General features: G+C 40.0%; 1 protein-coding gene across 1 annotated transcript in view; it reads right to left on the minus strand.

Moving 5' to 3' along the window:
* The window catches only part of sdk2a (sidekick cell adhesion molecule 2a), a 182,327-nt gene that overhangs the window by 66,346 nt on the left and 93,018 nt on the right, over positions 1–22,963 (minus strand).

Raw genomic sequence — 22,963 nt, forward strand, 5'->3', positions numbered from 1 at the left:
CAATAGCATGCTAATGGCGTTTTTGCTAGGTGCGAGGTATATCAGGAGGAGCGCACTGGCAGTCTAATATATGCATGTGGAAAAGGGTGGTGATTGTGATCAGTGTGGCAGAGTGCAGGGGCGCCGCAGCAGCGAGTGGCAGGGGCTGGCAGTAAATGCTAATGGCAGGGAGCAGCTGACAGAGAAAAGAATTATTATCTGCCTTCATTACATTTACACAGGCTGTCCGTCTATCTCCCACTATTCTTCTGAGGCCCCAGACAATATGGCCGCTGCTATCTTTACCTGCCTCTACAAGACAAACACACCCTTTTATTCACTTTCAACGAGCATCAGTTCTGTGTTGTAAGAATTAAGAATGGCACTACATAAACTGAAAGCTGTGTTGTAAAAATTATATTATTATTTGTATAAAAAATTTATATTGTGACCAAGGCTGGCTGTAAGGTACCTCAGTGATCTTGAAAGAAAATTATGGAAAAATGGATGGTGGCCAAAACATGGTACAGAAAAAATATGTTTTATCATTTTAAGACAAAGTTCTAGCACAAACGAATGTTACAGCTACTTACATAAAATACATTTCTTTTAAGGAATTTGTGAATATATTACTACTTGTTCTACAAATTGCTGAAGTAATTGTTCTACAGGTAATGATTAACACACAACGTATCTACTAGGACTGTTAAACAGGTTAATCGAATTGAAATAATAGTAATGGAATAATCATTGGCCTACACAGGCTCAAAAACATTTGACACAAAAGGTTTTAGGACAAAAAAGAACAGTAAATGCATCAAACTGACATGTGAATGTGTAAAATTTTGTGTTTTTGGTGAAGTCATTAATTTGTCTAGTAAATATGACCTCAAGCAACTTCCCTTATGCTTCATCTGGGTAAAAGTTTGTAAAAATCTTGAATTCACCAGACTTTTGCATTTACTGATTAATCGAAAGATATCAAAATAATTGTTAACTGCAGCCCTAATATCTATAGATACCAGTACTTTCCATCCATCCGTCCATTTTCTTCCGCTTATCCGAGGCCCGGTCACGGTGGCAGCAGTTTAAGCAAGCAGACTCTGAGACTTCCTTCTCTTACTATACAGTGGTTCTATAGTTCCAATACTATATAAGAGGTATTGTTTGATTGAAGAAAATTGTATAGAAAATGTATCAGTAAAAAAGGTATCCAGAGTTCCAGTCCCTAGCACGTGTAAATGTAGAGAAACACAGCGATGGCTAGTCAAGCAGTGAATGTCTAAAAGAGAAAACCTCCACAACATCCGTTTCTTTTTGTTTTTCCCTTTTAAATGTTTTTCTCAAAACAAAAATGACACGGTGGTTTACACACTGGTTTAGTTTATGACCAACGCAGTCCTTTATACAGTATGTGGCATTGAAAGAGTGGAGCCTTTTGCTTTTGGTGTGGGTGTGAAGTGATATGTAGCAGGACCATCACCTTTTGTGAACCTCACAGCCCATGGCAGCTCTGAGGCCCGTCCCTAATTGAGACCTGTGGCGTGAGAGCTCACAGAATGGAGCTTGTCACATCACTGCCTCTCCCAATCACATTACAGAGAAGACCCCGTGACCACCATTTTCCACCATCATCCAACCAGGCCTATGTGTGATACATGCTCTGTCACCTCCTCCAACCAGTACCTGCTCTTAAGCCCGCTGATCACCTCTTTCTCTTTGTACGGAACAGAACATTGGGGTGCCAAATGGCTTATAGGGACAGCTTGACATTGAAATAAGGAATGCCAGCATGTAGAGATACACCGATATTTCGGCTATATATAGATCTGCCTTTTTAGCGCATCGTCTGTCAGCCTTAAATCTCCAGCAGAGGCTAATATTTTGTTTTGGCTGACCTTCTACATAAAGAATACACATTAAGCCTCATTTCAACACTTTAGTTTGGAGAAACAACTGCACAAAATGTGGCTATAGAGCTCTCTCATAGGCTTGTGATAAAAAGTGTGTTTTTCTGGTAATATTACATATTTTGGGGAAAATAATCCAAATCAGCCCCACATATCGGTTCAAAAATATAGGCAGACTTTATCAGCCATTAGTTTCTCTGGATTCTAAACAAACTGTAACTGCATTAGAATATACAAACATAAATGAACTTTAAGTCTAAACTGATACAAGTATGATTGGAAATACATTCTTTTCTGTCTTATCTGTCTCCATATTTACATTGAGATTATTTGGTTAGTTACTGACTATATTTATACAAATTGCAATAAAATAGTTGGGAGTAATAATAATAATCCAATATTAGAATTATTTCAATTCAGTCTCTTCAGTTAGAAGAATGGCGATCTATTAGAAAAACAATGAATGAAAGCGAATTAAGCATTTCACTTTTGTTTGGTCAAGTGTGTCAAGAATCACAATAAACTATAAATGTCAAATTGTGACATTTCTTCTAATTAATGGCAACACTAAAATTTTGTGACATACTTACCATGATCAAACTAACATCAGCAAAACATTCTCCTTCAAAATATTGAAATGACAAAAACAACAACACCTAAATATGAAATACAACTTGATGACTGAAACACAGAATACCAGAGCGGCCAGCTAGAACAGACGCCAATGTGCGGCTGCCTACTTATAGGATCTATATAGGCATACAAAGAGGCATCATCTTTGGCAAGCTTTCTGATCTGACACCCTCAACCCCCCTCTTTTCACCCAGAGCGCAGAAAAATGGCTCAGCTCTTTGCCATTGTGCGAAGACAGGCAGCCAGTAACGTGCCAGCAGGCAGACAAAGATTTGAACGCCCTGACATTATGCAAATGGAGGCGTTTGGCTGGTACTTACATGACTTCACACCACATTGCTCATCTCAATTATCAGATACAGTAACGGGGCGCTGGTGAAAGGCCTGAAACTAGAACAAAACAGGGAAATATTCTCGGTCACACAGACTAATTTGTTGTCTTTCTCTCCACATGACTCTTTAAGGCGGCTTAGCATAAAAATTACAAGTTGTGGGGATGAGTGTATAATGGCATTCAATGAGAATTGTGAGAATTTATGCATGGTGAAATTGAAACTAATGACTAAGATTCAGGAAGATTATAACACACATTATAACATGTAGTGATAAATATGCACTTTTTCATTTCAAAATGTACGCACTGTTTTAGCAATTTAGTAATGTGCAAATAGGCTTGAAATGAGGCAGGCGTTTCAGTTGTGCTGCTGTTTGGAACAAAAGGCTTTATAAATAAGGAAGCCAGCACTGCATTTTCCAACAGATGCGGTGCTACCCAATAATGTTATTTACGGGTCAGACCATGTAGTATGCTATAAGTGGATTACATCCTCTAAAAGCAGCGTTGTGTATCAAATTACATTGCAGTCAAAACTGTGGTAAATTCTTGTGTTCCAATCATAGCAAACCCGCTTGCCGCCCCATTCCAAAGGGGAAGTGAGCATGGCGGTGCTTCTGGCTCCATCAAATCTGGCTCCAATTGTCTTTACATTGAAAAACTGTCACCTCTCTCTGTAACTGCTGCAGTGAGCCTCGCTATTTTGGTCTTAAAATGTTAATATTAACCTGCACTTCATTGATTCTGGTGTTTTTATTTCGCTGTTTTGTAAGTAAATGAATTCTTATTCCTAATATGAAACTTGACTCCAAATTCACTCCTATAACTGCTACCTTTCATGAGTTTCATGAGCTTGATTGGAGCTAAACGTTATGGGTCATATCACACTCCCTTAAACCAACCGTACACCGTGCGATTTTTGGGCCTTTTTGAGATATCTGGTTTTGGGATCGGACCGAGCATTGTCTTAATCGTGTGTCGTGCGTTGTGTAGTAAACATGAGGTAACCTGTTTGAATCCAGTTGCCTCTCCTGAGGGTTTTGCGCTGCTGAAGTCATTCATAAAGTGTGAGAACATGAATCATGAGCTGTGAACTTTTAAACCCTGTGATTTGTTCTTACAGTTTGAGCTGGGGCTTAGTGAAACCATTGAAAATATTGCACAGTGTATGTCCGGCATTAGCCCACTTTATACAGTCTGTTGTTCCAACAAATTATGAACAGTTTTATTTACAAATAGTAACAAATAAAACAACAACTTGTCTCTAATCCACTGGGCATCTGGGCTGTCCGCTGTACCCTCAGTATCCTTTTTACATGCAGTTTGAAACCAAATTAGAATGTTGTCTTTGCATATAGAATATGACTGACAATCAGTTCTTTGAGCAGATGGGAAATATTTACATCACTCAGCACTGGGGTAATATGAAGATTGAAATTTGAACTATTTCTTTTTCTCAAGGACACTGGCAAAGTCAATGGGACAAGTGGGAATTGAACTTTGGACCCTATATCAGTCTATGACCCCCCTCGGCCTCCTGAGTCGTAACTGCCCCAATTGTTTTAATGATCCTGTACATCAAGAAGAAAAGACATTCACAGACCCATAACACAAGACATCTTTTCTAATAAAGTCCATTGATTCTATGTAAATTCGTATTGTAAATCCCAGTTCCTAATCATGTTTTCTGAAATATTCTACTTAACTAGAACAATTTGTAGCATCTTAAGAGTGTCAGCGAGAGACAGGAACTTGATACGTCTTGATCAACAGTCATTACAACACAAGCTGCAGCATTTGGGTGTTTGCCAGCAACGCTATCTAAAATATGAGTCTGCCGATGCTTTCCTAATTATATTCTTAAGCTTTCAGTGGTGTGTGAATTACTCCCAGTTTCTCTGTGATGTAAGGTTTAGTTTGACTTGTAAAGATGCAGACGCTCTCTAGAGAACATATTTTGCCTTGTGTGGATCCAAGCTTTCACTTTTAGAACATATTTTCTGTGCAAGGAAAGCCAGAAAAGGTGTAAAGATTTTTAGAACACGCAGATGAAAAAAGGAAAAAAAAAAAACAGATGTTGTATTTTTCTCTCTCTTATAAATATGCAAGAGGGCTTTAAGTGTTGGGATAAAACGGGAAATTACAACCACAGCAATTTTAGACTTGCTAGGTATAGCCTGGCAAGTCCTATTCTTATTGTTGAACTACATAAATTTAAATATAGGAACACTATCTCCTATCAGGTTAATGTATTCCAAGAGCATTTTTTATCACTCTGTTATTGAAATGTTCTCTCCCGTGCTCCTCTTAACATTCCAGTATAGAAAAAAGCGTGTTGGTAATTCTATGAACTCTCCGTGCCTCCGAAGACCCACAAAGCGAGCGCAGCCACTGTTGGAGGTTGGCTGGCAGTGGCTGGCTTAAAATATGTACGAATGATCAAGTGGATATGGCATAATGTTACAAGCTTGTGAGCTACGGTATGAGTGATTTGAAAGCTTAATGCAACCCCTTTCACGCCACGTAGAGTTATAGTCAGCGATTTACATCATAAGCGGCTGGTAAATTTTGGATGTGTATCAATAGAAAGACAGTAGTCCAGACTTAAATTTTGCTCACGATGGGGACCTAATTCTATATCGTCACACGCATAAGTCTCGCATAAATGCACACACAGAATAATTTTGTTCATCTGCATAATCCCTGGATAATCTGCATCTACATTATGAGCAGTGATAAATTGGAGGGAAGACTCTCAAATGAACATATTTACATCAGTGATGTAGTCCCATTAGCGAGAGGCTGCCTGGGAGCATGCTTTTGAAACGCCCGGCGGCACTTAAGATTTTTATTAGAAGTACTTTAACTCTCGCACTGCCATGCTAACTAATGTGCTTTAATACACATATAATGTAGTGGATTACTGCATGTGGATATTAATAAATCATTGGGTTTATTTATTAGTGCGCCTTTTGCAGCGCCGGGTAGATGACATGTTTAATCAGTCAGGTTTTTTCAGGGTTGTTTTTATGCTACTGCACTCTCTTTCTACAATACACGCATCCTATTTACACTTGAGATGAGATTACTGCCAGAAAAGGCAATATGAGGATATTGTAATGTGATTGACTGACCTATTAACACTATACCATTATGGAGAGATCATTATATTCATTAGATCCAGTGCTTTTCTAGTTAAATGTGTTCTATGTAACTTTTCTAGTGAAGGGTACGCCACCTCCCTATTCTTACTAGGGATGCAACAATAACCGAAATATTGTGATATTGTATCGTCAAAAGTCTCACAATGATATTGTGGGCTGTCACAATATATCTAACCACAAGTTCCTTTGCTTAAATGCATGGTTTTATAGTAGCAACATTTTATAAACATAGGGAACTACATATGCCATGATTCATTTCAGTGCAGACAACATGAACAGAGATATTTTTTTAACTTGAATTCTTGGGATTATAACGGTAATAATTCACACCAAAATCTTGTCAAGGTATTTTAAAAGCAAAAAAAGAGTCCCATCTACAATTATATTAGCCTCTTTAAAATATCACAATAAATATTGTACAGTGAGATGCATATCATGATAATATCGTATCGTGAGATTTTCGTTACATCCCTAATTCTTACTGTGAGTGGGGTATCTTCTCCACAGATCTGATCTGTCAATTGATACGGTGGCTTTCACTTGCTTGTATCCAAGAATGGATTAATTTAAAGCAATACTGTGGAACAATCTAGGCCAGGGGTCGGCAACCCAAAAGGTTCAAAAAGCCATATTGGCCCAAAAAAATATAAACCATACCTGCCTGGAGCCGCAAAAAATTAAAAGCCTTATATAAGCCTAATATGAAGGCAACATAGGCTGTCAGTATATTAGCTATATAAGCCTACTATTAAAATGACTAAGTAGGCTACAAATACGAGCATTCATGATTACACAAACCCCTTTTGCGACCCTCTCATACTCGGTGCGCCATCTGTAGTCACTGAAATCAGGTGGTTAGTGTTTATTCCTTTTTTAGGCCCCGTTTACACGTACACAGGTATTTTTTAAAAACGTAGACATTTCCCTTCGTTTGTACACATCGTTTACACGCAAATGGCGAATTCACCTCTGAAAACGAATCTTTCTAAAAACTCCAGCTAGAGTGGAGATTTTGGAAAACAGTAAAAAAACAGTAAACTGAGATAAACTGAGTTTTAGGAGCTGACACGCTGAAAGTGCGACCGACGTTTACCTGGTGCTATGACGATGATGATGGAAATATTCAGAGCAGCAGTCACATTTCTTCTGCTCGTGCATAGGAGCACTCATAAAACAGCAGCATGTAGAACTTTGTACGCAACATTAGCCCGGAAGCTCTGAGCTCTGGCAGCAAAACACATGGGAGCAGTCACTGTAGCGCGCAGCCCCTCAAGACAGGTCCAGTGTTGGTCAGATTGTCTGGAGGCTTCGTCCTCCATGTCCTGGTTCCAGACGGGGGCGAGCAAGACCAGCGCGCATAGGACTGGGTCCGAGTGCTTCAGTGCAGTCATTTGCGCGCTGGTTCTGTGCGGTAAAAGCGAGAATGCACTGTGGACCACAGGTCCGGGCGGGCTGCTCCGGTCCTCCACGCTCGACCGAGGCTGGTTCCGAGGTGGTGCAAAGCATCCGGACAGAAGCGTGAATCCAGTTTGGTTCGTTATATGTTGTTCTGAGCGGTCCGTCCGCGCACGTTTTTGTTTTTTTGGTTTTTTTTGTTTTTTCGGGGAAAGTGCTTCTCAGGTGAAGGCACCGGACACCACCCCCGCTTCAGCTCATCTATTTGTTCTGCTGAAACACTTTTCATGTGTTTGTATTTGCACACACAGCTGATGGATCAGATCCATGACCAGAGATGAACGAGGGTTTTACCCCTAAAGAAACCATAAAACAACAACCCAAAAAATCCTTCCTTTTCCATTTTCACTCATTTTTGAAAAAGCTCTAGGGAGCCACTAGGGGAGTGCTAAAGAGCCACATGCGGCTCTGGAGCCGTGGGTTGCCGACCCCTGATCTAGGCAAATACATAACATCATTACTGCATGAATAATGAAACTAACCTAACCTCAAATCATCAAAGACGTTAGTATACTCACACAACACATAAATTGTGTGCATCTTAATAAAGTACCTACTCCATTGTTGCAGTCGGATTATGTCACACTAACTCTTTGTACATATTGTTTCATGTTCATGTCTCTGTTAGAGAAGTAAATTCTTGTTGATGCACTGCATACTGTATGTAGGCTGATCTACTCAAGTTCTTCTCCATGCAGATTAAAGAGATGTGCCTGCGCTCTCTGGTCCCTTAATGGCAGATAGATCAAAGTCTCTGGTGTTACTGCTGGGGTTGAGGGGAATCATTAGTGATGGGTCAACAGGGCTTCATTACCGGCACATACTAGCCTACCCAGGCAGCATGTTTACTAAGCGTCTCATTGTACAGTACTGTGCGGTAGAAAGTCAGAGATGTGGGTTCATGTACGCGCTCATCAAATACTTCCATATTGTGCTCTGATCTTTGCACAGCATGTGGGAGGAACGCAGGTCTCCCCCGTGGTCCGCTTCTCCCAACAGACGTAACAAGACCGGGCGTAGTGCATTGTACCTGCTGCCTCCATCGACTCACTTTCCATCTATTACAAGCGCGGGATGATCGTCATGGCTGCAGCTCATTGTAAAAACCCTAGCCTTGCTGATTCAATAGGCTCTGGAGGGCTCTGACAATGACCAATTCACTCATGACTATTATTCATCACAAACCTTTCCTGCTCTCCAATAAAATCCACCGCCCACCTTTCGCCACTCTGTTTGGTATGCTGCAGTGATCCATCAACTCCAAAGGTTCTGTTGCCCGATGTAACATACCATGGCCACACACACACACACACACAGACACACACACACACACACACACACACACACACACAGACACACATACACACACTTAAAACAACAACACTTTTATTCTTACAAAAAAAAAAAAAAAACTCAGTTGAAATTGCTATTTTTGTACTGGGCTATTCCTATCTCAGCAGTTTCACATAAATTCTCTTTTACAAACATCCCCTCCCGGCTCTTCACTTCTAACTGCGTGCCCCTCTCAACGGTAAACTGTTCTTTTCTGCTGCCAACTCCGTTTCTCTTCCTCCTGCGCCTGCCTCACCCTCAGATGCCACCCATCCTTGCCTCCATGCCTGAGTGCTCTGACAGGCCCAGAGTCAGGTGGGGGGATTTGATCTCTCCGTGGAGCCGAGCTGTGGCAGTGGGGTCCACTCTCCAACCGCCGGACGCAGCGCCCTCAGCCACCGATTAAAAAGTCATGAAGCTTTTAGGGGCAAGCCGGGCTACGTTTTTCCACTCCAGTGTGGATTGGCTGCCTGAAAATAGTCTTTGTGTTCCTGAGACAACAGTGGAATATTCAAAGAGTGGGAGCGGTGGGGGGTGAGGAAACGCGGGTTAACAGAGCAGCAGTGCGTGGGCCACCTGGCTCTCCCCTGTGCTCTTAAGCAGCTCTCTCTAGGCCTGCTGCACTCACATTATCAAACACCCACTGCCCAACGTATACATCGCTGAATTACTGGTCTCTATAAGCGGTGCTTTTACATCACACTACAGCTCTTTTTAAGTGCCAACCTCATTTTCTTTTTATCCCACTGCCTCCAGCCAGGGACATGGGGGGTCAGAAGAGAGGTCCTACCAAAATAACACCTCTGTCACTCTGCGCTTTCAGGAACACTAACAACTGTACAGCCTAATGCTCCCCTCAAGCAGCTCGGACTATAGCACTTGATTATTCACACACCTTTGTGGTTAAACAGTAAATTATTTAGTAGTACATTTCTGAGCACTTCTGGTCTCAGCATTTCATGTACTTATTTATATTTATGGCATCAATATAAGTTGTTTACCTGGAAACACATGCAATTTGGGAATAAAGGTCACGGTTCAAACTAAAGGGGAAAGTGAACAATGAATCACTGCAGTCGCTATGGGCTAACACAGATACGTGTCTCAAAATGTTGTGGGGACTTTGAAATTACCCCAACTAAACACCAACAACAGAAAAAGACTTTAAATCATGCGTATTTTGTACATTACACACAAGAATAGACTGCTGGTGAGGTGTCTCAGTCGTACATCAAGCAGGTGATCATTGACTTCCTCAAAAGCTGGTCATATACAACAATAGCCATGTGGAACAAGACCTTAATGTGATGTGAAAATACACTGGCCTCCCAGCGTCTCGTCACACTGACCAACGGCACCCATCCATACACCATTGTCACAAGTAGCAGCCAAGCCACTAATGGAATCAATAGGGCCTTGCAAATATTTACAGGACAAGAGAGCCCCCAGGTAATCAATTCCAATCTATACGACGATGGAAGGTTCTAGTGTGGCAGTGTTTCAGGTTGGAAAATCAATAAGTCAGCTTTGGAAACTGATGGAAAAAAAATAAATAACCCTTTAGTCTTTCTCTCATATGCCTTTTACTTTAACTTCCATCATCTGACCCTATTTTTTCAGATGTCCAAGTTTGACATCTTCCCAGCAGGTATCTCGAGCCACGGGGAGTACATCCAGGCGAGGTAGTTCTATGGAAAGCTTGAGAAGAAAGAAAGCGCGAGTGGATGTGACAGGCCACTGAAAATCTCACAGATAACAGCATCAAGTTGGAAAAAAGGCAGAATGGTAGACTGTGGGGGGAGATATATTGAAAAAGCAGTGTATGAAACAATGAGGTCTACATATATCCAGCACAACTAGGAACGCATACGGGCTAAGTGACGCAAAGACGCCGCGAATGAGAAGTAGGGTATATTAAAAAGAGATTGCTTCTATTCCTCTCCGGGGGCAGATTTTTTATGCACAAGGTTGTAATCCCTAGTTTATGTTCTGTAGTAACTAGCTCAATAAAACACATCAGCCCAGCGCATAAAAAGTGAATAAAACAGAGTGTGTAAAAGTGTGTCAGGGCGGGAGGAAGCCATAGAAGTCAAGATCGCCCTGAGTGATTGCTGATTTATTGATACGGTGACACGCCGAGGAGTTCAACAACTTCAGATAAATAGACGATAATGTCAGTTTTTATTTCAGCCAGGCGCAGAGGTTAGCGGTCTGCAAGATATGTTCAGGCTACTACTAATGAGAATACTCCCACAGCGAATAATCAGAGCCCGACCTCTTGCTCCTGGCTATCAGTACTTCAAATTTATATTGGCAAGTCTCTATATGTGCTAGCCTTTGCTCGTATTTAATCTCAGGTTTACTGTGCAAGTTTCTGCATTATGGAAAATGTTATTAATTATTTAACTTACAAATATATGGCCTTTTAGCCTGCAATTCTAAACCAATAAACACAATTTACTGATCCATGAGGAAAACTGCTTATCCTGACTGTGCCTTTGAAAAGTGTAGCATAATTTGTTCAAAGTATCATTTTTTGTTTTTCAGATGATTTTAGTCAGCTCAATAAAATGGCTATGGCTACATCAATCCTAGTATTTTTTTCTGGTATTTTTTATGTAAACATAATCATTTTTTCAAGGACATTTACTTCAACATTTAATTGATGTGTCCACAATTGTTGGTATTGAAACAGACAACAAGGTCCCAGTTACTCACATTCTGAACAATGTATTAGTTCAAATGTCAGTAATGAGTTTTTAAAATACTTCACGAAAGTTTATAAAGAGGAAGGTTTTGGATTTCCTCTATAATCCCTGTATCTTGGTACATTTCCCCTTGGTAAGGTGTAGCCTGTATGCGTGAGCATTTGAGTCAAACAAAGCCATGTGCTCAGTGTTTGAGCTCACAGCGGTCACTGTGGAACCCCCGAAGGCTATCCAAACAGAGGCTTCACAAGGGCAAACAGTAAGTGTAAAGTTAATAGTGGGGACATGTGTCAGTGAACATATTAGTGCAATCTGCTGCCCCCAGGTTTGAAAACCTAAGTACCTGGCCAACAGCTTCATCACCTTAAGTGCCTGCCTTAATGTGTGTGTGCAGCACAGCAGATAAATCAGGGAGATATGTCCATAAATCACCGATGGTACTGTGGTTTATGTTTGCACTCCATGCATCATGCAGATATAAATACTGCACCGACCGCACTCTGAAGAATGACGGTATCTTCATCTGATAGATATTTCACAGCGTAGCTCAATTAATGGAATTCTTCATCAGAGCTGTGAAAGATCCATAAAAAGATCAAACTGCAGCGCACTGGTCAGAGATGTGTGTGTACAAAGAAAGAAGGGAGAAAGCAGCACTGACCACACAAACTTTAGGGCTCACTTGGCATGGCGTAACTGTTTCTGACTGCCAACTCGTGGAAAATGTCAATTACTTTCTCTACATCTAAAAGTTTCATGAAGGCTTCGAGGCTCTATCAAAGCCTTCCACCTCTGCAGCTCTCCCAAATGTTTTCTCACAAAAATCAGTTTTAATTATTGAAAACGTGGCTTCAAGTTTATTAGTGTTTTTCAGCACTTTCTTTCAATTGCACAGAGGAGCTGCTGTGCATATCAAAACTACTAGCACCAGTTCACTTTATGTGCTTAACAAACAGAAGCCTGTTTGATGGTTCAAGATTAACAGAAGACAATGCTTAAAGAGACAAGCGTTATCTTTTAAGCAAATATAAATATATAATCTTTACTTAAGGCTCTTCTCTTTCTATTAGGGACCACAACTATTAGCTTGTCTTATGGATTTCATAACATGCACATTATCAATATGTAGGACTGAATGATTTGAGAAAAAAATATCTAATTGCAAATTTTAGATATGCAATTTATCGGATTCTGTTCAAAGTTCCCATTTTAATCGCATACAGAAGAATTGACAAAAGGACTGAAATATGAAATAAACTAGAGAATTAATCACAGAATATGTTTGTCCAGATCCAAACTACAAGATTAGCAGTTTTTTATGCAGAATAAGACAGGATAATTATTTATTTGTGGAGAAAATTAAAAAGCTGCAGCCTTTGTGATTTGCTAATTGCGTCCGTTCAATTTTTGATTGTGATTAATCTTGCAGCCTTACCATTATGTGTCCTGCTTTAAGGGTAACACTGCATACATCACAGGCTGCAGGTGTCGGAGACTAGTCTTATTCAGTCAGAGAGGCTTCTAGCTAAAACACAATAAATCTCTTGTGTGAAATTGTTAATGGGGTAATATGTTTCTATTTATACCTGTCAATTTGACAAGCACCAGATGACACCTGCTTAAAAAATGGGGAAAACAGAGACAGAGACATAATTAATTCCAAACTCAGCCATGCTAAAGCTAAATAAACATGAGCAGTAATTAGACCTGGGATCAAAGCGCAGTGGAGGGAGGCTGGTGGCCGGTGGCGAGGCTGCATTACTGTAACTTTTGGCCCTTGTGTGAACTGACCCTGATACTCCCCTATATATGCACACATTCATACACATACACACACACACACACACACACACACACGTGCACACACACACACGCACACACACGCATACACTCAGCCCTGATCTCTTTACCTCCATAAGCAACACTGTTTTAATCCCATCTGGATCAAAGCCTCGGCTGCTTTCATTAAAGAAGAACTGAGGGCCAGTGCTGGAAGCCCTCCCTTCTCTGTGCGTCTGAATGGCCAGGTTGATCAATCAATGCAGTCCACTGGCTCTGGCCTAAGTGCCCCTGTTCTAATCACTCTCAAAGATGGAGCCTGGAGCATTGAGACCAAAAAAAGGACAAATAAAAACACTTTCAATCCAACTATTGTCACGTATTGTCACGAAAGAGCCAAATTATCTCACATTTTGCTAGCAGACAATCAAAACTTAGTCAGGAATCAGAAAATCAAATGTTTTAAAACCTTTGAAAGTGTCTGAGTAGTTGGTCATTGTTGATGGAGGGTTAAATGTAATCTTCTTAATGACAAAGCTAAACCTGCAGAACAATTGACCCATTTTTACATGCGCTGCCTTATCTCGGACTATAGGCACGGCATATCTCATTTAGAAGTGTCGGAAATCCTGTTTCAATCTAGGTGATCTCTTCTCACCAAGCCGCCTCTACATCCGTCTAATCCTTCTGGTATAATCCAATGCATCTCCGCACACAATTCATGTATTGAGTTCTTGGGCGGTCTATTGAGGGTCACAAATACAATTATTTATTTTATTCTACTTTTGGATTTAGTTTAATCTACTCAAAGATTCAGTTATTTCAGACATAGAAGTGTTTTTCACCATAAAAGTGGTTGTTTTCGGTCCCTATCTGTACAATGCGGGGTCAAAAACAATATTTAAGGACTAATGCATGATTGGTTCTGGACATAATGCGCCTTGTTTTACATTTAATACCATTTTGTATACGGCATAGATTTTCAACAAAACAATACAAATGAGGGCTGTTCCACCAAAGCAGCTACTGCTATAAGCCAGGCTTATGTGGATACCTTTGTCTTATTTGTTGTTTCAAACTATGCTCCCTAAATCAATTTCAAATCATAGTGAATGAGCCAGAAGAGGATTTTTAAAGCAAAAACAGAATAGATGATAAACTTTTTAACATATGCCTGGATTATGGAGTTAACAAACTTTTGTACTTTTATATGTTCTCCACAAACGTACAAATGTTTGTCAATTTGTAAATGAATGTAGTAAATATCATGACAGAACCAATATACTGCAGATGTATTATTATCTTTGAGTCTGATTTTGACAGGAAATAGCGCTATTCAGATGGAGTCAGCGCAACAAGTGTTAAAAGCAAACTTGATTCAATGTCAGTTCTTAATATGGTGTGATATGAGCAAGCTGTTTATTCTATCTAAGCCAGTGTGTGTGTATGTGTATAAAGTCTACCTCTACTGACAAATTTGGATCTGACGGATTACCCTCTCTGTCTGCTGATAAAAAAGAAAAAAAAGAAAAAAAGAAAATCTGTCTCCTTCTCTTGACTAGGCGCCAGTCACCAGTGCTGTCGTCTCATCTCCTCCTCTGCTTTGCATACTTCCAGGATGAAACCAAAAAGGACGCTTGCCTGTCACTATATGAGCCCTGGTGTCATTACTGCCAGCAGGGGCTCATCTATTGTGACTGTGTATTGGACCGGACCCCCTCCCCACGGGCTGTCATTGCAGTCGTTCAAGCGGATTTGTTGGAAATAAAGCATCAAGCTCAAATCATCTGACTGCCTTATCTTGGCGGTATCAGCGTCCTCATGCACTGACAAGTCAACCAGCTGTGTCAAATATAAATAAGCCACAACAACATAAAGTGTATCATGAAATTAATATGACATAAGCGTCGGATGCCAGGGTCGGGTAGAATAGTGCTGCTAGCGTTTTGATGGCCATGACCCAAATGAGATAGATTCACTAAAATGGACACTATCAGATTGTTCCATCTCCTTGCCTTCACTTGCACTGTCAAACTATGAAATATGAAGTTGTTCCTTGACATAAATAAAGTTATCCTGTCATCCGCATATATACGCCTCCCTCTGCATTTAACTCTTGCTCTTTTATAGCCCAGAAGCATATTTAGACAACCATATCAACAGAAGAAGTGTAGGTACTATAAATTACTGCTCATTGTTTAATGGTCTAATATTACCCTATTTTCTGATCTATGTTATAATGTTGTTTCCGCATCAAAAATATACCATGAGTTGTGTTTTGTTTTCATTCACACAAACCCTTCATATTTAGGCTGAGTTCTTCCTCCAAACAGAAAACACTCTGTTCCACTTTGTGATGTCATGGGTTAATACAGGAAGTGACTCATTGTGTTTTTAAATTCCATACACCTTCACAAGAATCATTTGGATAATTGCAGGCCTGGAATTGCCAATCTCTACTGAAGTAAAGGTAAAAGGTAGCTGTTAACTAGAAAACAATTGCTTCATGACATCACAATGTGGAACAGAGCATTTTGAGCTTTAGAGACGTAGATGGACTAATAAACCAGGATTAGTCAAATATGTGTGAATGAAACAAAACACAACTCCAGGTATGTTTTTGATGCGGTAACAACTTTATAACATGGCTTAAAGCTCGCAATATTAAATTTGCGTAATATAGGACCTTTAAAATTGTAATCACATTTAGTAATTTCAGGTTGTGTGTTATGATAAAGAACATGAGTAGCAAATGATGTAATTTCTGTAATGGATTAAACAGCTCTTTTATGTGCAGTTGTATTGTCCATAATATACAGTACATCAGTGTAATGCATAAGGCCAACATTTCCTGAGCTGTTTTATTATCTATCAATCAAGTCAATCAATCATGTTTATTTGCAAAGTAAGATTCACCTCCATCAAAACAGTCCGCTCTACAATGGGCCATATAGTTCCATCCAATAAAGCAAGTGGTATAAATTATTTCACAATAAAGAGAGTGCTCATGTTTATTGTTTTATTATTTGTAGCCGGTCACTCTGTTCATTCTAACAGCTCATACTGACCTTCTGGGCTTAAGTTGCATAGTGAACCAAGACAAAGATCACTGGAGGACAAGAATTGAAAGGGGAACAGCTAATTTTATTTATTTATTTGTTGTTGTTTTTTTCAGTGTTTTGAGTGTTTCTTGGGCTGTAAGTCAGTACATCCTCATCTATGAAACTCCTTCAAATTTCTTCACCAAACCTCTGATCATTTGAGTGCTAAAATTCCCTGTGTTATTCAACTTAGATTTTTCAAAAAGAGAAAAACAACTTGTTACTAACTGAGCAAGAGAGGTCGGGAGCCTGCTGGTGTGTAGTTAAACAACTTAAACTAAGGTCAACTAAGGTATTTTCAAACATATAACTTATTCTACACTTTTAGAAATAGTAAGGCTGTAAGGTGCACAAATAGGCCTGTCATGATAATTACTATTTTGACTTATCGTTCAGTATATAGATAGATGGAATGGATGTATTTTTTGGATCAGTATTTATCATGTGTAGCTTATCTTTGCACAAGTAGGTATTTTTTGGCAATACAATAAGTTTTGAACTGTAGAAAGTTGAATGAATAACTTCTATAACTCATTACAGATACAAACTAATTACAAAAGTCTTGCACTCTGCAGCTCGTGTTTTTTGGGGGGATAATCCTACTTTCAAGTTATTATGTCAGTGACATAAATTAGTTTTAATGTTTATATTTACTTAGGCAATATACTGCATCTCAAAATGTGTTTTCAGGACAGGCTTATGCATTAAAAGTCTATCTAAATAATTCTTCAGATATTTGTCATATCCAAGCATGACATAATGTTGCATTCAGGCGTACATTTTTTGGCGTCTCTAAGGGAAACAGATTCTCAACAACAGCTCAGTTGGTCTATATTTCCGCCGGGCTCCCATGGCGTTCGCATGGGGAGTAAGCACAGTGAATGCCGCATTGTAGCCACCAGCGGATGACCTTTAGCCAAATCATACAGCAGCAGGAGCTCTTCAGTGTACCTGGCTCATATCTCGCTACAGCTAATCAAAAGCCATGAAACCACATATGAAAAATGGACAGCAGGTCAAAGAGCTGCACAACAATGTCATTATAACTCCAAAAGGAAAATGATTACTTCTTTGCAAGTGTGCAGTGTGTGCATGTGAGTTTACTAATTCGAATATTTGTAGTCTTTAATCTGCAGTAACCTCACGCATGTTCCTGACTACAGCTGCATTTAAAACACCAAAGCCACACCTTAGAAGTGATTAAGGAAGGTCACAGTGCGGCCACCACAGATTTAATTTCACACATTTACAGTAAAAACATGCCAAGTGCATTTTAAAGTATTCACTGAAGAAAGTTAATATGAAAATTTGGGGTGTTGATGAACATTGTGGTAAAAGTACTTAGACACAATACTGTTGCTTTGTTATGAGATACTCCCAGAAATTCAAATTCTCAAGTAAATTACATAGGCTATGAATCATATTTAGTTTGTTTTTGTTGCACTTTTTTCTTGCTTTGTTTTCTTTAAAAAAAATGATACAACAGGAAATTGAGTGCTTTTGTGACTCACGTAGAAGTGTATCAAAATGATTCCCTTCAAATTAAATGAAATCATCTTGTTTCTCAGAACAGAACAAGTTGTGAGTCCAGTCAGAGCCGCCTGGGTAAAGAAAGACTGCATAAAATAGTCGGTATAATAGACAGTGACAGAATATGAGTGAATAGTCTATTGTTGGTGTCTCTAATCCACCCAATAGTTAAAATTCCTGATTCTGGACTTATAGTAGAGAGTAAATTGAAGTTATTGTCATATTTGATCTATTTATGAAAGTTGAAAATATACTGAAGAAACTTGGCTGGAATGTTGAGCCCACCGTTCTGCACAGAAGGCTCAATTACCCACATGTAAAATCCTTTTTCCCACAACCTCACTGCTTCTGTGAACTCCGCTGCCCTTTCTCTCATCCCGCTAAAGGCTTCCAACCAAGCATGTGACTCTCCGGGGCCATCCTCCTTAAAATCCCTCATAATCAGCAGTTCTGCTCGCTCCGTGGACTCCGCTAAGGTGTGCCCCTGGTCAATACAGCGAGGTAGCACTCTAAAAGTAGCCCGCTTATCGATCCGATCAATAGTAAGCAACGTCTCCCAGCGTGAAAGGAAATGAAGCAAATCCAAGAGACCCCCCCGCCAAAAAAGGCTTGGTGTACATGCGTGAATTGGCGTGGAGGGCGAGCAGGAAGGGGGGGGCGGAAGGGGTTGGGGCAGCGGTAATGGTTGATGCTGGTGGTGAAGAAGTAGTTTGACTGCTATTATGGTGCGCGCTGGAAGTAAGGAACTCAATCAGCAGCTGGGCGAGAGGGCCATTGTGCAGTGGGGTAATGGGAACTGTGAGATTTTATTAAGAGAGAGCAATTGCATGCGCTCCTCATCAGGGCTTCCATTGTGGCACCGGTGGTCACAATGACAACTGGGGGGGAGATAGAAACAAGGTATTTACTGTCACACGCTCCAGAGAATAGACAGCTCCCAGAAAAAGGGTCCTATACTTTGACGTTCTGGGGCTTGGTTGCCTGTAATTGTCATGGCATCCTCTTGTTGGATTCTTCTCCCTTATTCCAGCTCATTCTATTATTTGCCTCTGTATCCAACTTGCTATTTCAGATTTTTCTTTTTTTTTTCCAACTTTCATTTATCCGTCTGCAGCCCAGATTCCCTCTGTCTCTCTTTGTGGGAGAAGAACTATGCAGTGTGAAAAGGCAGGACGAGTCTTCACAGCAATTGCACACGGAGCAAGCTAATGTGGTGCTTATTTGCCGGGGAAAGTGGAAGGTATAGGGAGAGGCTAATGTTGTGAGAGTGTGTTAGCCTGACGACTGAGCCTTGTCTGTTTTATGCCGTCAAGAAAGCCCAGGCAGTAAATATGTCAGGGTACTGCACGTGTATTCAGCCTATTGCCAATGTGGATTACTATAGGCAAAGGGCATGTTTTCACTGAAGGCATGGAAAGCATAGATTTTCTGTCTGGATAGGCTAAATTATAACTTCCTTAGAGGTGATATAAAGGTACTATTAATTATCTTGCCTGCTTCATGGCGAGCCAACAAAGGAAACCAATTAAGGAGGCATATAGTTGACGTTTGGTATAGAAAAAATAAGTATGGCAATATTCAAACCTTCTGACCTGCTACATAAGTGTCTTAGGGCTTAGGCAACAGAGAAAGGCTTTTACTGTATGTACTTTTGAAAAAATATCAAACTCCATTTTGATACAATGAAAAAGGTTTGATACCAATTTCAATACTGCAAAGACGAAAATAATAATTTAAAAACATTTATTTTACAATACATTGTACAAAATAATACCTTCTTTGAAAGTACCATGTGATCCTATGCAATGGTTCAGCTATTGCTCAAGAGTCAAGACCAATCTCCAATCACTGCCATTGTGTCCTTAGGCAAGGCACTTCGCTCATATTGCCTAGTATCAAAGCGGTGTGTGAGTATTGGTGGTGGTTGAAGTGGCCAGTGGTAGCGTACAAACACTGAGTGTGGAGTGAATGAACGAGGCACTGTAAAGCATCTCTGAGGGTCCCTTATTATTCGAAACCATTCTAAAAATTAAAAATAAAAATAAACTTTGCTGGGTGTATTTTTATAATTGTTTTCAGTATCTACACTTGTTCAAATGAAAATCTAGCATTGAAAGTTTTAGGATTTAGGCTGGTTATCTTTTTATGATGAATATAATCGGTAGTAAGAAATTAGACATTTTACATTACCACATTTCATGAAATACACTTACATGCTGAAAAGGTTTTTAGGAATTTGTGTGGAAAAGCAAAAGACTGTCTAAAGAGAGCTAATAATAATAGCACTGAAAATGTGACCCTGAGCGATTATTTGTCATATTTTTTAGAGCTTAACTGCAACATGTGTGAAATCTCATGTTTAACCCTGATACACAATGATAGACCACTTACTCTTAAAAGATAGAACACTTAGGCAGCCCTTTTCCGCAATAGATGGATACTTACTCACCACAAAATTCTGTTCAAATAAACCAAATACTGGCAAAGACATGGAGTTTAAAATAATATTACTCACGTTGAAGTACAAAAGTAGTGGTACAATAAATTACTCAAGTGAGAGTAAAAAGTATTTGGTATTGTCAGGACATAACATCTGATTTATATGTGAATGAAATTTGAAGGTCAAAGCAGAAAAGCACTAAATTTGGTATTTTTCAAAAAAATAGACACAAAAAGGAGAAAAACAGAATCATATCTGAAGGAACAATGTAAGAAATATAAATATTCAAATAATTTCATATCGTCAACATAAAGCTCACAGTGCAAAAACAAAAACTTTTACTCAAGAAAGAGTACTGTTACTTTAATAAAATACTTACTCAAATAGAAGTAAAAGTAGGCCTATGTTACTACACTGTCGACAGTGATGAGGTCGTTCTATCGGACCATTGAGGTGAAGAGGGAGCTGAGTGGAAAGGCAAAGCTCTCGATTTACCAGTCAATCTACGTTCCTACTCTCACCTATGGTCATGATCTTTAGTAATAACCCAAAGGACAAGATTAAGGATACAAGCGGTTGAAATGAGTTTCCTCTGCAGAGTGGCTAGGAGCTCCCTTAGAGATAGGGTGAAGTGCTCAAGTCACACGGGAGGAGCTCAGAGTATGGCCGCTGCTCCTCCACGTCATGAGGAGCCACTGAGGTGGATCTGTTCCAGATGCCTTCTGGGCGCCTCCCTCGGGAAGTGTTCCCAGTGGAAGGAGGCCCCAGGGAAGATCTAGGACGTGCTGGAGGGACTATGTCTTTCGGCTGCCTGGAGGAGCTGGAGAAAGTGTATGCGGTGAAGGGAGTCTGGGAGTCCTTGCATAGACTGCTGCCCCCGCGACCCGCCCAGGATAAGCGTTAGAAAATGGATGGATGGATAAGCAAATGGTTGATGAGTTGGCATACTAAAATAATTATTAGGGACAGTCCCCTTAGGACACCTGCGAAGTATTGAGTGAACGTGCATGGACAACAGGTTAATAAATGTTAATCCATGTGACAAAGATGATAATAAGAAAATATAATAGTCATCCATCTAATCTAACTGTAATATGACTTCCACTGACGCACTGCTAGCATAACTCTGTCCCAATCTGACTCCTCTGTGTTAATGAATTCTATTGCTCCTCACTGGTCCAGGCCACCACTGCTTCTCCATCACGGCCAATCTGATAAAGGGATGAGAGAGGATATCATGGGTTCTTCACACAAATCCACTCTGTAATCCGGACATTGTTGTTGTTCTACTTCCATCGCGCTAATCCATGTGAAAGTCCATTCTATACCCCCCACCAAATACATCACATTCAGATTTGTTAAGATAAATGGAGAGAATTATTTATTTTCTTCTAATTCTGGCAATGTATTTTGGAGTTGGTACGGGTGGGTATACTGTAGGTTATCTGATAGTGAAAAGCAGGGCATAGATTGACATCCCCCAACGGGCACAGGCCAGTCAAGAACATATGTGCCCATCTCATAATCACACTTAATACCCAGATTAAAAGGTATTTACCATGGAGAAGCTGTCTTGGGAACCTGATGATCAATGGAGATGAATAGATAACAATTTAAAAATGTAACTTTTCTTATCAAGGCCCTGCCACCTATTTGTCTCCATGAATAGGGTTAGGGGTTATAGTATTATTACTGTATGCCTGGAATGTTCCTCAGTAAACATGCATTTTTACTGTGAACAGGATCTACCCACAGATTTGCCTGACAGCATCTCCTGCTTGTCTCTGTGGTGACAGGTAAGTTAAATACCATACTGTGGAACATTTGAGGTCAATCAATTACATTGTTGAGACTGACTGACACTCCACCAGAAAAGTTAGTATGTGATAATAATGTTTTTTGTTTCTCTAACAAAGCTTCATTGTGATATTGTGGTGACTATATTTTTTACGGTTACAATTGAGTACTTCTTCCACTGCTTGTTTCACTGCACAGTATGCTCCATCCATCTATTAATTTCTGCCAATAAAAAGTGATAGCTGTCATCCATAATATCTGTGAGGCCGCAGGATATTTGTACGCCACATGCCTCATTGAATAAAGCACCCCAAGCATAAAGCTGCCCCATACAACAGGTAACAGTTTGGCCCTGAAATGCTCCAGTCCTCTTCTTGGTCTCATGTTTTACCCAGATGCTGACAGTTCCAATCATGTAAGGCATCTGAGCACATTAGCGTCAATAATATACATTGACAAAGGGAGCAATGGTCTGCAAATGAAGCTAGACAGGCTCAGACGCACAGTAAATTGGGTGAACCCAGGGAAAGTGGCAAACACATTGTGGCAAAAAAGAGGACAAATAAAAAAATATATAAATACATCATACAGTGTTTTCTGGTACAGCTTTACCATTTAAGGGAGCATCATGCATTTTTTCTGGTGAAAGGTCCGCAACTTGTTTGTCTCCATGTTCCATGTTATTGTTTTGCCTGGAATGTTCCACACTGGTTTATATTTCAATGGAGACAAATATTGACAGGCCAAATTATAGGTCAGATCTGTGGAGACTAAGTTTGCTCAATGTAATAATGAGTGTTT

The sequence above is a fragment of the Boleophthalmus pectinirostris genome, unplaced genomic scaffold (genome assembly GCF_026225935.1).
Source record: "Boleophthalmus pectinirostris isolate CB_2022bp ecotype Guang Dong unplaced genomic scaffold, ASM2622593v1 HiC_scaffold_17, whole genome shotgun sequence".
Lineage (NCBI taxonomy): Eukaryota > Metazoa > Chordata > Actinopteri > Gobiiformes > Gobiidae > Boleophthalmus > Boleophthalmus pectinirostris.